Source organism: Herpailurus yagouaroundi, unplaced genomic scaffold (assembly GCF_014898765.1).
Source record: "Herpailurus yagouaroundi ecotype Mexico unplaced genomic scaffold, PumYag 67793, whole genome shotgun sequence".
Classification (NCBI taxonomy): Eukaryota; Metazoa; Chordata; class Mammalia; order Carnivora; family Felidae; genus Herpailurus; species Herpailurus yagouaroundi.
In genome coordinates this window covers 1,842,769-1,857,445 of record NW_024420586.1, presented here as the reverse complement: position 1 = coordinate 1,857,445, position 14,677 = coordinate 1,842,769, and the positions used below count along the sequence as shown (strand labels likewise).

Below are 14,677 nucleotides of genomic sequence, written 5' to 3'. Positions count from 1 at the left end.
AAGTATTGGGTTGCTGTGGCAATTTTTCTCCTTTTTTAGTATTGAATTAGTATGACTGTCTCACGTCTATGGTGGTTTTTTTTTCTCCCCCCTTCACCTTCAGAATCCTAGAACATCAAAGCCAGTAAACAGATGTTACTGTCAGTGACCTTGAGAAGGAGATTGAACATAAATTGCTCAATTTTTCTCTGGTTCCAAATGGGAGAGCAATGGGATGCAGGGCAGTTTTTCTTTCTTAGTCTCATGAGGGTGTCTACTGGGGGTGGGAAATTAAAGTAGCCTTTTGTTAAATCTTTAAAGGATCCTGATGTGGAAACCATGATTGACTTTTTAATATTTCTTTCACCCCAAAGGGCTAATATTCTCATAGCATTTTAGTTCGGCTTCGGCTTTCTTTGTCTCTTTTGACAGTATCTCAAGTTTTACAGCTGTGACTACATTATTAAATGAGAATGCCAAGCAAAGAGAGTGCACACCAGTCAACCAACATTGAACTCAGATGTCAAAGTTCTATCAAGGAAACGAAATAAAGTCTTTGCCTGTTTCCCGACATTCTGCCGTTGGCCCCGTGGTTGTTTTTTTTTTTTTTTTAATTTTTTTTTCAACGTTTATTTATTTTTGGGACAGAGAGAGACAGAGCATGAACAGGGGAGGGGCAGAGAGAGAGGGAGACACAGAATCGGAAACAGGCTCCAGGCTCCGAGCCATCAGCCCAGAGCCTGACGCGGGGCTCGAACTCACGGACCGCGAGATCGTGACCTGGCTGAAGTCGGACGCTTAACCCGACTGCGCCACCCAGGCGCCCCGGCCCTGTGGTTGTTTTATTACTGTATTAAATCAGATTCCATCCGTGAGAGATCACAGACATTAAAATATTTTTCTAAGTAGGAATGATTGATTAAAATACTGGTTTTTTTAGAAATGTAGTTATTTTGGTAAAATATTTATTTGCCTAATTGAAAACCTGAATGTAGATGTGACAGTTAATGAATAATTTTTTTCCCCCTCATACTTCTCTCTCATTTCCCCCTAGGCAGCCTAGTGCCCTTTTATTGTAAAGTGTGTATTGCTGTTTTGCATATGTATATTTTACTTTAAAGGTGATCCTAAAATTTTCATTCACCTTTTTTTCCTTAAGCACCATGTATTTTGGAACTTTCGGGTCATTAAAATCTAGGTTTTCAAATACTCACGTTCTAGCCTTAATTAAAGTGACATCTATGTGATATGTTAATTGACGACCTCCACGAAACCTCTTCTGCCTGAAAATATATTTCTCATTGATCCCCCAATATTGCCTGCGTCTCAAAACATATTTTAAAAGATCAACAAACTGAGCAACAGAAACATCTGTTACTTTAGCCAAAGTGTCACTCTATGTTTCTAGAAGGTGTCTCACATCCTACCTAGTACAACTGGTTTTGCTGGGCCTTTGGAGATTATTATTAAATGATATGTCAAGGGTAGAGTTGATTATACTCCTCTGTTCAAGACACACCATTGGTCAGTGAAATGTCCCTGTTGTGTTTTCTTGGTCTCTTTATTTTCCTTCCCTTTTCCTCCTCAGTCCCTATTTAGACTCTTCTCTCCTGTTCATAGACAAACGTTTAATCAGTTGAGGTCTACCCTTCATTTGTATGTGCTCCTGAAAAAATACATTGTTGGGTGTGTGTGAATTTTTTAATAAAAATATTGATAACGTGCTATGAACCTCATTATCCTTTTCAGCACCATGATGTTTTAATATTCTGTTCATGTTACTGTGTGCATGTCTACTCTATTGCTTCAAACTGCTATATAGGAATCTTTGCAAACATTCAACACATTTTACTTAATCATTCCCCTGGTGATGAAACACAAATTATCTCCAACTCCTGGCTACCTCAAACAATGCTGTCATAAGTATCCTTGTACATGTCCCCTTACAGATTGTAGGAAAATTTCACAGGGGCACACAGCCACTGGTGAGAGTTCTGAGTCAGATGGTGGAGGCACACTTAACTTGTCTAAACACTGCCAGATTGCTTTCTAGAATATCTGTGCCTCTCTATATTACCACATGATCCTTCACACTTGGAATTATGCACTGTGGCCAATGTGTTTCCAAAGGTGGCTGTAGCAGTATCTCCCAGCCCAAATGCTTTTCTACAAACTTGCCACTGACCATCCAGAAATCAAGTCTAGGGGCACCTGGGTGGCTTAGTCGTTTAAGTGTCCGACTTCAGCTCAGGTCATGATATCACAGTTTGTGAGTTCAAGGCCCATGTTGGGCTCTGTATTAAATCTGACAGCTCAGAGCCTGGAGCCTGCGTCACGTTCTATTTGTCTGTCTGTCTGTCCCTCCCCTGATTGTGCTTCTCTCTCTCAAAAGTAAATAAATAAACATTTAAAAATTTTTTAAAAAGTCAAGTCTAGTTCTCCTTCCCTTGAAGGTGGGGAGGCTTTTGTGAGTGTTTTGGCCCCAAGACCCTGGCAAAAATAACACTGTATGACTTTGGAGGTCAGATTATAAAAAGTGATTCAGCTTCTACCTTGCTTGCTAAAACACTTGCCCTGCATCCCTGAGCTGCCATGTATGAGATCTGACTTCCCTGAGACCACCATGCTGTGAGGAATCCCCAACTAGCCCATGTGATAGACCACCAGGAGATGGCTGCATGAGGCGGAAGATAGGTGTGGTCATCCCCTAGTTACTTTAGCTGCAGACACCTTCTGACCTTGGGCCAGAACTTCCTAGCCAACCCCTTCCTAAATACCTGTCCCACAGAAACCATGAAAAAGATAATAAAGTGGTTGTTGCTGTTTTAAGTAGCTAAGTTTTATGATGATTTGTTACACAGCAATAGTCACAGGAATAGCAGTTGTATGGTTTTGCTAATAGGTAAACAAAGTGTACATCTGTCTAATTACTGGCAATCTTCAGCATCTCTTAATAAGCTTGAGTTACTTGATTTCTTCTTAAGTGCCTGTTCATTTCCTTTGCCCATTTTTCTGTTTTGTCCTTGTTTGATAGGTAGTCCGTTGATATTGCAGATAGTCTATTCCTTTTATATTCCCCGTCAGTTTTATACATTACAGATTACTTCTCCTTTTCCTTTCTCTCTGTTCACTTTAGCAGTGAACAGAATTGTATGACAGCATGCAAGTATTTTACCTTATAAATTGTGTTTTTTGGATTTTGTTTAAATCCTTGCCCATCCCTCAGTTATGAGTTTATTTTCCTACATTGTTTTGCTTACACTTTACTTGTCATATTTAGGTGTTTGATCCTCTTAGGGTCAAAATTGTGTAAGGTGTTATGTAGGAATTTAGTTTGATTTTCATCAAAAAGGGTTTCCCAGCACTGTATACCAACCAATTTATTCTTTGTTCTGTGATGTGTGTATGGCATGATCCTTATTGTCTATTTGGGACATGGGTCTGCTATGGTTCTGTCTAATGCTTCACAACTCTATTTGTTCGTTTTTGCACCAGGACCATTTTGTCTTTTTTATTTTGACTTTTAGTATGTCTTAATATTTGGTAGAGCACTTCCTTACTCCTAGGTCATCTTTTTTCAAAATTGACTTAGCTATTTATCGGCCTTTAGACTTCTATGCACACTTTAGAAGAGGTTTATCAAGTTTATCAAAATAAATTCAGCTGGAATTTTTATTGGAATTGATTTGAATATAGATGAATTTGGGGGAAAATTGACATCTTTATAATATTAAGTCATCCCTTTGAGAACATGGAATGCTCTTTATTTCCTCAGATTTTGTTTTATGTTCTTTCATTGAGCTTTAAAAATTTCCTGTGTAGCAGTTGTGGGTATTTTGGTGAACTCATTCTTAGAAAATTTATAGAATTGGATTCTGTTGTTAATGTTATTTTATATTTGGTTGTATTTTCTAGTTGGTTGCTGATACAGGAAAATCCTTTTGCTATTACATTTGGTCACCTGGCTGAACTCTCTGAGTAGTTGAGTTTGATTTGGTTAGATTTTTTTATGAGGTTGACCACATCATCAACAAATGGCAGTTTTAATTAGCCCCTTTATGAGAAGGTAGGCCAAGTTAAGTTCACATTTTTAAACTGGATGTATTTAGAGTACATTTCAAGAAGAATGTTCAGTGTTATAGGGCTTAATTATACTCAGAGAAGAATTTTATTGAATCAGAACTATGACATGAAGAAGGAAGTATTTCACACTTTCTTTTTAGGAACACAAGATGGAATTCACTATTCCATTTTTTTTTCAGTGGTTGACCATGGAAATTTAAAATGGCCTTTGGAACTTTCACAAGGTTTTATTTAATTTCAGCAGATGTTAATGGAACACTATTATGTCCTAATACCCAGAAAAGTAAAAGATAAAATTCGCTGCTCTAAAGTTGTTTACAGAGGGAAGGCTGAGGGTTGAAGAAATAAAAAAACAAACAAGCTTACCTAACATTGTGAAAATTGTGAAAGGGTATTACCTGATCTTGGAAGAGGGTGTGCTGAACTTTCTGGCTATTTGAGAAGGATTTTGAAGGCATATTTATAAAATGTTGAAGTGTTAGTAATCCTCATTCTTTATCACATTTTCCTTTGGTTTGACCATGAAGGTGATAGGGAATCAGGCAATAAATCTTCCTAATTACTTTTTTGTTAATTTTCTAGATGACATTTATTAAAATTGTAAACAGCCTTTTCATGACTACAAACATACTATTGATTAATAACCTCTCATTAGGGACAGAGAAAACTTGGCTAAAGTTCATCTGAAGTTTCAAAGATTCTGCCAAGGAGTTCAGATAGTTGAAGGCTTCTGGTTCTGAGCTTCCAGATTGGAGCAGGCATGGGAGTAAGAAACTAAAAATAGCCAACCAAATGGTTGTGATTTAACTAAGAGTGAATGAAAAATTCACTTAATTTGAGTTTATTCTGCATTATCATACCATACGTGCCGTGATGAGAAGTTATTACTCTTAAGAAGATGCACAAAAAGAAGGTGAACTAGATTGGCAGAATTGATAAGTTACATCTACCAGTATGGGTTGAAATCCTGTACAAATACACAGGTGTTAGGAAGAGCACTCTCCAAATGCAAACGCACACAATATAAATAGCCAGGAATGGTACTTGTCTCCAAAGTCCACGCTATAGTGTGCACTGGATGATCAACTGAATCTACTCTTAAAAAAGAAAGAAAACTTTACTGATCATAAGCAAAATAAGTCAGAGAAAGATGAATACCATATGATTTCACTCATGTGGAATTTAAGAAACAAAATAGATGAATATATGCGAAGTTGAGGGGAAAGAGAAGAGAGGGAAACAAACCACAAGAGACTCTCAATGACCGAGGACAAACTGAGGGTTAATGGAGGGAGATGGGTCGGGGGTGGGCAGTGGGTGTTAAGGAGGCCACTTGTGATGAGCACTGGGTGTTGTATGTAAGTGATGAATCACTGAATTCTCCTGAAACCAATATTGCACTGTATGTTAACTAAAAATTAAAAAAAAAACAAAACAAAACAGAAAAGGTAAGGATTGGCCTTGATGCCCTTACCTGTTCTGATTGTTGAATGGTCACATGTTCATCACTTACATGAGTTTGCTTTGGGGAAGTATGGACATTCCATTGCATGGAAAGCTTGGCACTGAGTGCCTCATTCCTTCCTTTCCCCAGTCTACTGTTAGGTGATATGTTTATGTGCCTTAAATTTGAGTAATGACAGGGTATTGCTTAGAACTATGTAAGTATGTCACATAAGGAATTCTTGTCTGCACACTTCACATCAACTTGGAAACATCTTTAAAAATCTTACAAATGCTTGCAATGAATTTTTATTCACTTAGTCAGCCAACAAATGTTTATCTTCCAATATTTACCTTCCAATTGGTTGGCAATAACAACTTAATTACACTGAGGAAGATATAAATCTATAAAGCAAAAATTTAATGAAATCCTTTGTATAATTGGAGGATGAGATTTAAAAATGGAAATCATGTTTTAATGAGTGCAGTCAGTAATACATTTCTTCCATTTGGAGCTGTTTATCATTGTGAGATGGATTTTCCACTGTGATATTTATTAAAACCAAATATCTGCAACAACTGACTTAAAATCGATCACCAAATGTTAAACCAAGATTTAAAAAAAATATCATTCTTATAATGGTAGTGATAATTTTAGTGAAACAGTGAATAAATAATAAAAGTATCAAAGATTAATATAGGAAGTTTAAATTAAAATCTTTCATGTTCATTGTAATTGTATTGCATAAATCTTATATATAAAATGTGTTTATATGCTATTATACACAAAATTTAGAAATAAACGTCATTTGGAATGCATGCTAATTTCTTTCTTTACCAATTTTATTAAAATATAAGCTCCATGAAGGAGGGGATTTTTTTCCTGTTTTGTTCTTTCATGTATGTCAAGGGTCAAGACTAAGGGTTGACAAACTCTTGCTCATAGGCCGAATCTAGCCTGTCTCCTGTTTTTGTAAAAAAAAAAAAAAAAAATGTTTTACTGGAGCACAGCCACACTCATTCATTTGTGTGTTGTCTGTGGCTGCTTTCACATTATAACAGGTGACTTGAGTAGGTGTGACAGGACCATATGGCTTACAAAGATGGCCATTTACTATTTGGGCCTTTGTAGAAAATGTTTGCTGAACCCTGGTCTAGAAGCATGCCTAACAGATAGTAAGTGCTCAGTAAGTTCAATGATCACAAAAAGGTTGGAGACTATAGTTTAAGACCGTAGATCTGGTGGCCTCTGCAATTCAGGGTCAGCCTGCAAGATTTTTATTCCCATTGGTTATGTTTGAATTTGGCATAACTGTGAAGAGGTAGTGTCTAAATTTAATGATTCTGCCCTTTTTCTGGTTACATTATAGAATGAAAGTTTTAGATTCCTATTTTCACTAAGCAGATAGCCAAGAGCTAGCATTCTGCTCTGGAGTGTTAATTGCTTTTGAAGAAGTGGGATTAGAGGGAAAGTGAGTCATTTAGATTTTTTACAGGCAAATGTGATGGACCAATTATTTACTAGTAGATTAATGGATAAAGAATATGGGAGATTAGATATAGATAAAATGGAGTATCACACGGCCATAAAAAGGATGAGATCTTGCCATTTGTGATGACCTGGATGGACCTAGAGGGTATGATGCTAAATGAAATAAGTCAGACTGTGAAAGATAAATGTCACGTGATTTCACTTGTGGAATCAAAACAAAACAGAAGAATAAACAAAAAGTAGAATGAGACCTATAAATGCAGAGAACAAAATGATGATTGTCACAGGGAAGTTGGGTATGAGGGGGTGGGCAAAATGGGTGAAAGGGACAGGGAGATACAGGCTTCCAGTACAAAAGGAAAAAGTCATGGGAATAAAAGGTACATTATAGGAATAATAGTCAATGATACTGTCATAGCGCTGTATGGTGACAGATGGGAGCTACACTTGTGAGCATAGCATAACTTACTGAGATGTTGAAACACTACGTTGTACACCTGAAACTAATGTAACATTGTGTGCCATCTATACTCAAATAACGTTTTTTAAAAGACTAAAAAAAATAATTTACAAAAACAATAAATACTGGCAAGTTTGGGCACTGACCACTCTAGATAGAAATCTACTGTAAGTGACCTTGTATTCTTTCCTATACTACTGTATACCATGATTTTCACTTCTCTACAGAAGTACCATGTGACATGTTAGAGGACCTAGGGTCTTGATGGGGACTCCCCTGGGCATCCTAAAACCTTGGATTTGAGAAAGCAGTAGTTCTCATTCAGTCCTATCTTTGACCCAGTGGAAACACTCACACCACATCTATAGAAAATGGCTGTATAGGCCTGGTTTGAGTTTCTTTCATGACAGATAACTCATTAATTCACAACAAAGCCCTTTCTACTACTGACATCTCTGGTTGTTAGGATTTTCTCTCTTCGGTTGAGCCTAAATCATAATTATAACATAATTTCATTTTCCTTGTTTAAATTCCAAACTAGTTGGATATGATAGATATTTTTTTTCTTAAGATAGTTATAGCTGTTTCTGTTCTGCTTTTTTTTTTGAGGGAGTTTTAAAAAGAAATGGCATTGTAACCATTGTTCCAATTGCAGTGTAAAAAAATTTTAATATGCCAGATTATAGGATGTCCAACTCAATAGCCAGAAATTGGAGCCATTGTGATAAAAAGAAAACTGTGTAATCCCTCCTCTTCCTTTTTTCAATAGAATTAAAGTTTTCTCATGAACTTCAGGTATCTTATCTTGATATTTTGCAGAATGATACTATGGCTTTCAACATTGGAATATACATGTGAGTAGAAATTATATTCGAAGGCCTATATTATTTTTTTCTACCTTGCCTTTTAATGTCCTGGAAAGGAAGGTGAAAATAATTAGCATACTTAATGATTGCTGAACTTAGAGAGAAGCCAAGGGATTGAACAGTGAGTATTAGAATGATTTCACCATAAACCAGCTGGCCAAAGAGCAAAGAGGCCTGAGACCACCTCACAGGAGGGCAGTTGGAGCAATCATCCCCTTTGTAAATTTGCCTTTAAAAAAAACCTGTGGGCTATTTTTACTTTCTCACATGTATTACTTGTATTTTTAAACTTGTATTTTCTAAATAATGTACAAAAACCATAAGATATTTACACAATCAGAAATGATTTCATTTAAGACAAGAGCTTAGAGACTCCCCTACACCCTTATCAACCCTGAAATAACATGGACAAAATGCCTAAAGAGGTACAGATAAAAAAGGACGCATCAATGTGATAAAGTAAAAATAGCCCCTTCTCTTACCTGGTTTTTACCTGTAAAAACATAATAATGAATAAATAGGTGAAAATTTGATGAATTCTTGTTGTTTCAAAGCTACCTGTTAGGAGGAAGAAAGGTTTGTGGATGAAGTGAGGATGGAGGGAACTAGAAACATAAGAATTTTAACCCATGGAGAAATGTTCTCATGCACTTGGAAGTCTCTCACCTCTAGCCAATACCTTTGAATTTTGCATATTTGCTTTTGACATGTTTATGTTTCCCATTTGAAAATGTTGAATCAGATTTACTTAAGTGTAGAAATGACCAATGAACTTCTCAAGTTGTCAAGCCTCCTTGCCACCATGTAGACTAAGCTGAAACCTAACTGGACAGACGTCCCCATTTTATTAAAGAGTTTTTTAGGGAATGCTGGCCCCTTTTTAAAAATCTAACAGCTCTGCACATCATTGAAAGTGCTTACTCAACCAGGCCTTTGTTGATTGTGTAAAAAATTAAAGGTACCTACCTTTCTGAATGCTATGCATGTCACAATAGCACTCTGAGGTTGGGGGTGGGGAGGCAGTGAACTGAGATTGAAGTTCAGCAGGATCCCTACCTAATAACTGGCTTTGAAGAACTGATGACTTCTAGAGAGTGCTGGAGCACTGGTCACTGGGTACAAGGGGCCGTACTGAATGCTTGTTTGATCAGCGCTAACACTGATAGTTGAAGAGTTAGATGAAAGGACATGGAGCATGGCACTAATGAAGGAAACTCTTGACTTCAGGAGGGCATCTAAAATGTTGTCTGTTGTTTTTCATAACAGTGTGGAACCCATGCCACTGAATCCAAGGGGGAGAAAAAGAGGACTTTGGGTGGACTCTACACAGGGTGTGAAATAGCCCTGAATTTGCATGGTAAAACAGTCTCTTTACTGTTTTTTGTTTTTTTTTTTTTTTTTGAGTTCATCTCGAAAAGTTCTCAGTTTGATGCTAGTGAGTCTTTATGGCCTGTCTTGGACTTGCCAGCTTCCCAGTTTAGCACAGAGAAAGCAGACTTCAAACAAGACCCTCAGCAGGCCAAAGAATCTAGGTAGCAGGCAATCTCACAGTTCTCTTTCACTATAACTATTATTTTAATGTTTGTTTATCCAGAGAGAGAGAGAAAACGAGCAAGCGAACGCAAGCAGGGAATGGACAGAGGGTGAGAGAGAGCGTCCCAAGCAGGCTCCATGTTGTCAGCACAGTGCCCCCACTGAGGGCTGCAACTCACCGTGAGCTGAAATCAAGAATCGGGATATTTAACCGACTGAGCAACCTAAATGCCCCTCCCTATAACTATTTTTCAGTTTAATTTGATACATCACAAATGCTGCTAGGTTTCCATTTATGTGTTTATGTATTTATTATTTTCATTAAAGTATAACATAATGCACATAAATGACAAAAGTGTGTAGTTCTCAGATGGAACATACTTAAAAAAAATTTTTTTTTGTTTTAACTTTATTTTAAGAGAGAGAGAGAGAGAGAGAGAGAGAGAGAGAGAATCGATTGATCCAAGGAAGGATGGAAGGATGGATCCAAGGATGGAAGGAAGGATCCAAGAAAGGAAGCAAGAATCCAAGGATCTCAAGCAGGCTCTGTGCTGTCAGCTCAGAGCCCGGTGCGGGGGCCTGAACTCATAAACTGTGAGGTCATGACCTGGGCCGAAACTGAGATTTGGATACTTAACCACCTGAGCCACCCAGGTGTCCTGGAACACATATTTGTAACCAGTCACTACTTCTGTCTGCCTGAAGGTTACCACCATCCTAGCTTCTAACACCATGCTTATTTTGCCTATTTTAGAAGTTTATATAAAATACAGTCCTATAGTAGGTGCTCTTTTGCGTCTGGCTTATTGTGTTCAGTATAATTTATCTGAAATTCATCCACATTTTTGCGTGTGTGGCTTATAGATGCTCCCTGTTATTCACTTTGTGGCTTAATTCACTTCATTCTGAAGTATCACAGTCCCTCTAGCTGCATGCAGGGAAAAACCAGCTTGAGTCAATCAACAGACAGCCAGGAGCTTCGACATTAATAATACTCGAGGAAACCTTGATGGAGGAAGTTAAGGGTAAAGCAAAGGAGATTAAAGAGGAAGGACTCCAGGTTACCTCCTTTAAGGTAGGCAGTCTGTGGACTGATGGTTAAATCAAAGGGAAAAGTGAGAACTGTCTTGTGTGGTCATCCCAGTTCTATGAATGACTGTATAGTATGGTGTTACTTCTGGTTATGGACTGTGCCTCATTCCCACTCATTCCAGATATGATGCACATAGGTAAAGGAAAATGATTGTGTGTTGCATTTCTTGATAAGGAAGAAAAGAGAAGGAGGAAAGGTTAGTAAGGAGGGAAGGAGAATGGAGAAAGGTGGAAAGGGATTCCCCTTGCCATGGATTACCTCTTGGGACCTCAGCCAAGAGCTGCTGGTAGCACTTAGGCATTGCCCTGATCTCTCTGTGATTCCAGAAATGCTGCTCCCTTATGGATTCTATGCAATACCCATGCCTTTATCTTCTTTAATCCTCCTAGAGATAGGCTCCCAAGAGTTTTTAGCATATTGTTGGTCTTCAAGGAAGATGATGTTATTTTCTCTCAGAACAATTCCTCTCATTTGTTTCCTCCTTGTAATTCTGGCTCATTGTTCTTCTCTTTCCACCTCCACTCAGGACCAAAAACCCAACCACATTTCTTTTTTTAATGTTTATTATTTTATTTATTAGGTTTATTCATTTTTGAGAGAGAGAGGGAGACACAGAATCTGAATCAAGCTCCAGGCTCTGAGCTGTCTGCACAGAGCTGGACGTGATGCTTGAACCCACAAACTGCAAGATCATGACCTGAGGTGAATTTGGACCCTTAACTGACTAAGCCACCCAGGTGCCCTCAAACCACATTTCTAAAAGAATTCTACCTCAAATTAGTGTGAACTGCATTTTTGTTAAATGGAAGTAAAACAAATGTATTCAGCTAGTTCCTTCCCTGTGCTCCAGCCTTAACCCCATTATTCACCAGGACGAAGTGTCTGATATCTGTTACTTACGTTGTGACAGAAATGAATTACACTGAAAAGTCAACATTTGGTGTCCCATGTTCATTCTTGAACTCTGAATTCTCTTTATGTTATTTATACTTTGGCCTTTGTTTCCTGTTAAAGGGGTTCCTGATCTTAGCATATGAAGGGACATTTGGTGAGGTGAAAAGACCTTCACTCAATCTATTCAACATTCAAAATATATCCAACACCTATTATGTAAGAGGACCTGTGCTGAATGATAAAAATATATATTATTCCTGATATTTATATTAAGACTAAACCTGGAAAGGAGAGAAAGATGGGCTGAGTGTTTTCGAATTTGGTTCGCTTCTTGGCCTATTGCTTCTTGCTTCAGCCAGATAAAAACTTGGGGAGGTCTCTTCCTCAGCTCTATGGGCTGGTCACTAATTCCCTAGGTCCAGAAATTAGAGGCTTTTCATGGCAGGAATTTCCTTCTTGGTGGGACCGATGCAATAGGGAGATTCTGATACTGAGTAGGAGATAGAGTTATAAGACCCAAAGGTCCTTCCAACTTGAGGATGTAGTGATACAGTGTATTCCAGTTGTCCAAGGGGACAGGCAGTTAATTATATGCTACAGTTGTGTTGTACAGTACTTCCTTATTTACACATAACTCCTATTGACATTTGATTCTCATAGTAAACCTAGGCGAAGCACACGAAATGGCCTCCACTTAAAATTGAAGGAAGGCTGGTCTACCATGCACTCTATAACTGTAGGTCTTAAGATTGTAATCACCATTAATATGCCTCTGACTCTAGGATGCTGTTTGTTATTACTCAGCTGCCATGGCCCAGAGAAGAAATTAAAATATGCTAAGTCTCAAAACAGTCCTATGTGTTAAAATACTAGAGGAAGCCAGCAAAGTAGTAGTATAAAACCTTGCTGTGGGTTTATTTATTTATTTTTTAAGGATTATTTAATTTTTTAGTTTTTAATTTTTTTTGCATAGGCTCCATGGCCAACATGGGGCTTGAAGTCCTGACCCTGAGATGAAGAGACACATGCTCTACTGACGAAGCCACCTAGGTGCCCCAAGTGTCTGTGTTTTTAGAGACAAAAAAAAAAAAAAAATAAGCTCTATACTAGGAGAGAATTCCTTACACCTCAGAGGTGTTAGGAAAAGTTCTGGAATCACCTGCATCTGAAAGACCTTTTAGTACTTTTGATTCTGTCTCGCAAGTCAGGCCGAACGATATCTGGGACCCAGTAGAGAGCGAGTTCTTAGGTTGACAAAGGATTCATTTTGTATATTTCCTATCTTCCAGGAGGTTCAGTGCTCAATTAGTGATTCTTGAAAATAACTGGGTATGTAGAAGTACTGTTTTTATCAGTGCTGTTAAACAGATAAGTGGACCGGACTTCACCTAGTGAGATCTATTTTCTCAAACTCAACCTCTAACTAGATTTGGCTGAAATCCATTAACATTTTCAAATGATATATCTGATTGATCGATATTTTGTTTCAAAAGGGAAAAGAGAGCCAGAAACCAATTTTAAGGCATATTTTATTAAGCAAATAGATTTATGAAAAATACCAGCTGCATCTTAAATTAATCATGGATGAAGTAGACAAATGCCAAAGGTTGAAAGATGGAGTTGAAACAGAGATCTTATTTCAGTAACTAAATTTTATCAAAAGAAATCCAGTTAGGTTAGGTATATCCACTAAAATAGCTACAGCAGCATGTTTGACAAAGAGATCACAATGACAGATTTAAGGGTTTGATAGAGTTGGTGTTTCATATCTTTAGAACTGATGTTCTTACAGTTTAACCTCTGATAACAGTACTGTAGTCATAATGTAACAGAACTGTAGAGAAATAGAGATTTATTTTTTCTATGTGCTAATTCCTTTTTCAGATCTTTATATGAAGGTGCTGTAGTGGATTTGATGTGATGGGTAATATTTTTAGGACATAGCAATTTCGAAATAGCCTTTTAATTTTATTTTGATAGTGAGGATTATATTTTGGATAAGATTGAGTTTTATGTTTATAGATTAATTTTTAGTAATTTTCTTTTAAGATAAGTATATTGAGTGCAAATTCCTAAAGAAAATACAGTATGTTTCCATGTCCATACCCTTTTGTTAGCAACATTAATTCCAAACTCTACATTGGACAGAAATCTAGATGAATCACTGTTTGCTTTTTAAAATTTTTTTATCTGTAATTTGTTGAAAATGTGCCTAGTTTTTAACTGCTCAGCTGAGAATACTCTGATGAAAAGCAAAACATTAAAGCCTATAATTAGCTATTTATATTTTTCTCCTCTTTAGCAGGAATGTCCTTTAAGTTTTCTCCTGGTTTGAAGCTGGCATAAGTACCCAAAATAATGGATAGGACTTGGAATGTGAAGTTAAGAACAGTGGAAATAATTGAGGCACGATCATTCAAGGCTGTTTTGTATTCATATTTGATATCTGTTATACAACAAGAATTGAGGGGAATGCGATGCCTTCTTGCCTCCTCTTTTAGACGCATCAGGGCCTCTATTTTTAAGACACCAAATAGTTATTTGATGGAATGAGTAGGTAGTAGAGTGGACATGGCATGGGCTTTGAATAGGCAGTTTGAGTTCACATTTACTTCTTGCCGTTCACTTGAGAACTTACCTAAGTTTGAGTTGCCCCCAAAGCTGACCCTGACACAAGAGTTTGAGTGTGTTCTAGTTATTGTTTGCGGAGTAGCAACCCACTACAAAACTCAGTGTCTTACAACAATGGCAACGTTTATTTTCTCACAAGCCTGTAATTTAGGCATGGCTCAATGGGAACATCTCCTCCTTGCTCTACTTGTCTTCTAGCTCAG

The 14,677-nt window shown here is 37.4% G+C and overlaps 2 long non-coding RNA genes across 2 annotated transcripts in view; one reads left to right on the top strand and one right to left on the bottom strand.

Annotated features, from left to right (window-relative positions):
- LOC121026048 (uncharacterized) overlaps positions 1-14,677 on the top strand; it is a 552,687-nt gene that overhangs the window by 100,876 nt on the left and 437,134 nt on the right. The gene's annotated exons all lie outside the window — the stretch shown is intronic.
- Positions 1-14,677, bottom strand: part of LOC121026050 (uncharacterized) — a 126,035-nt gene that overhangs the window by 101,412 nt on the left and 9,946 nt on the right. The gene's annotated exons all lie outside the window — the stretch shown is intronic.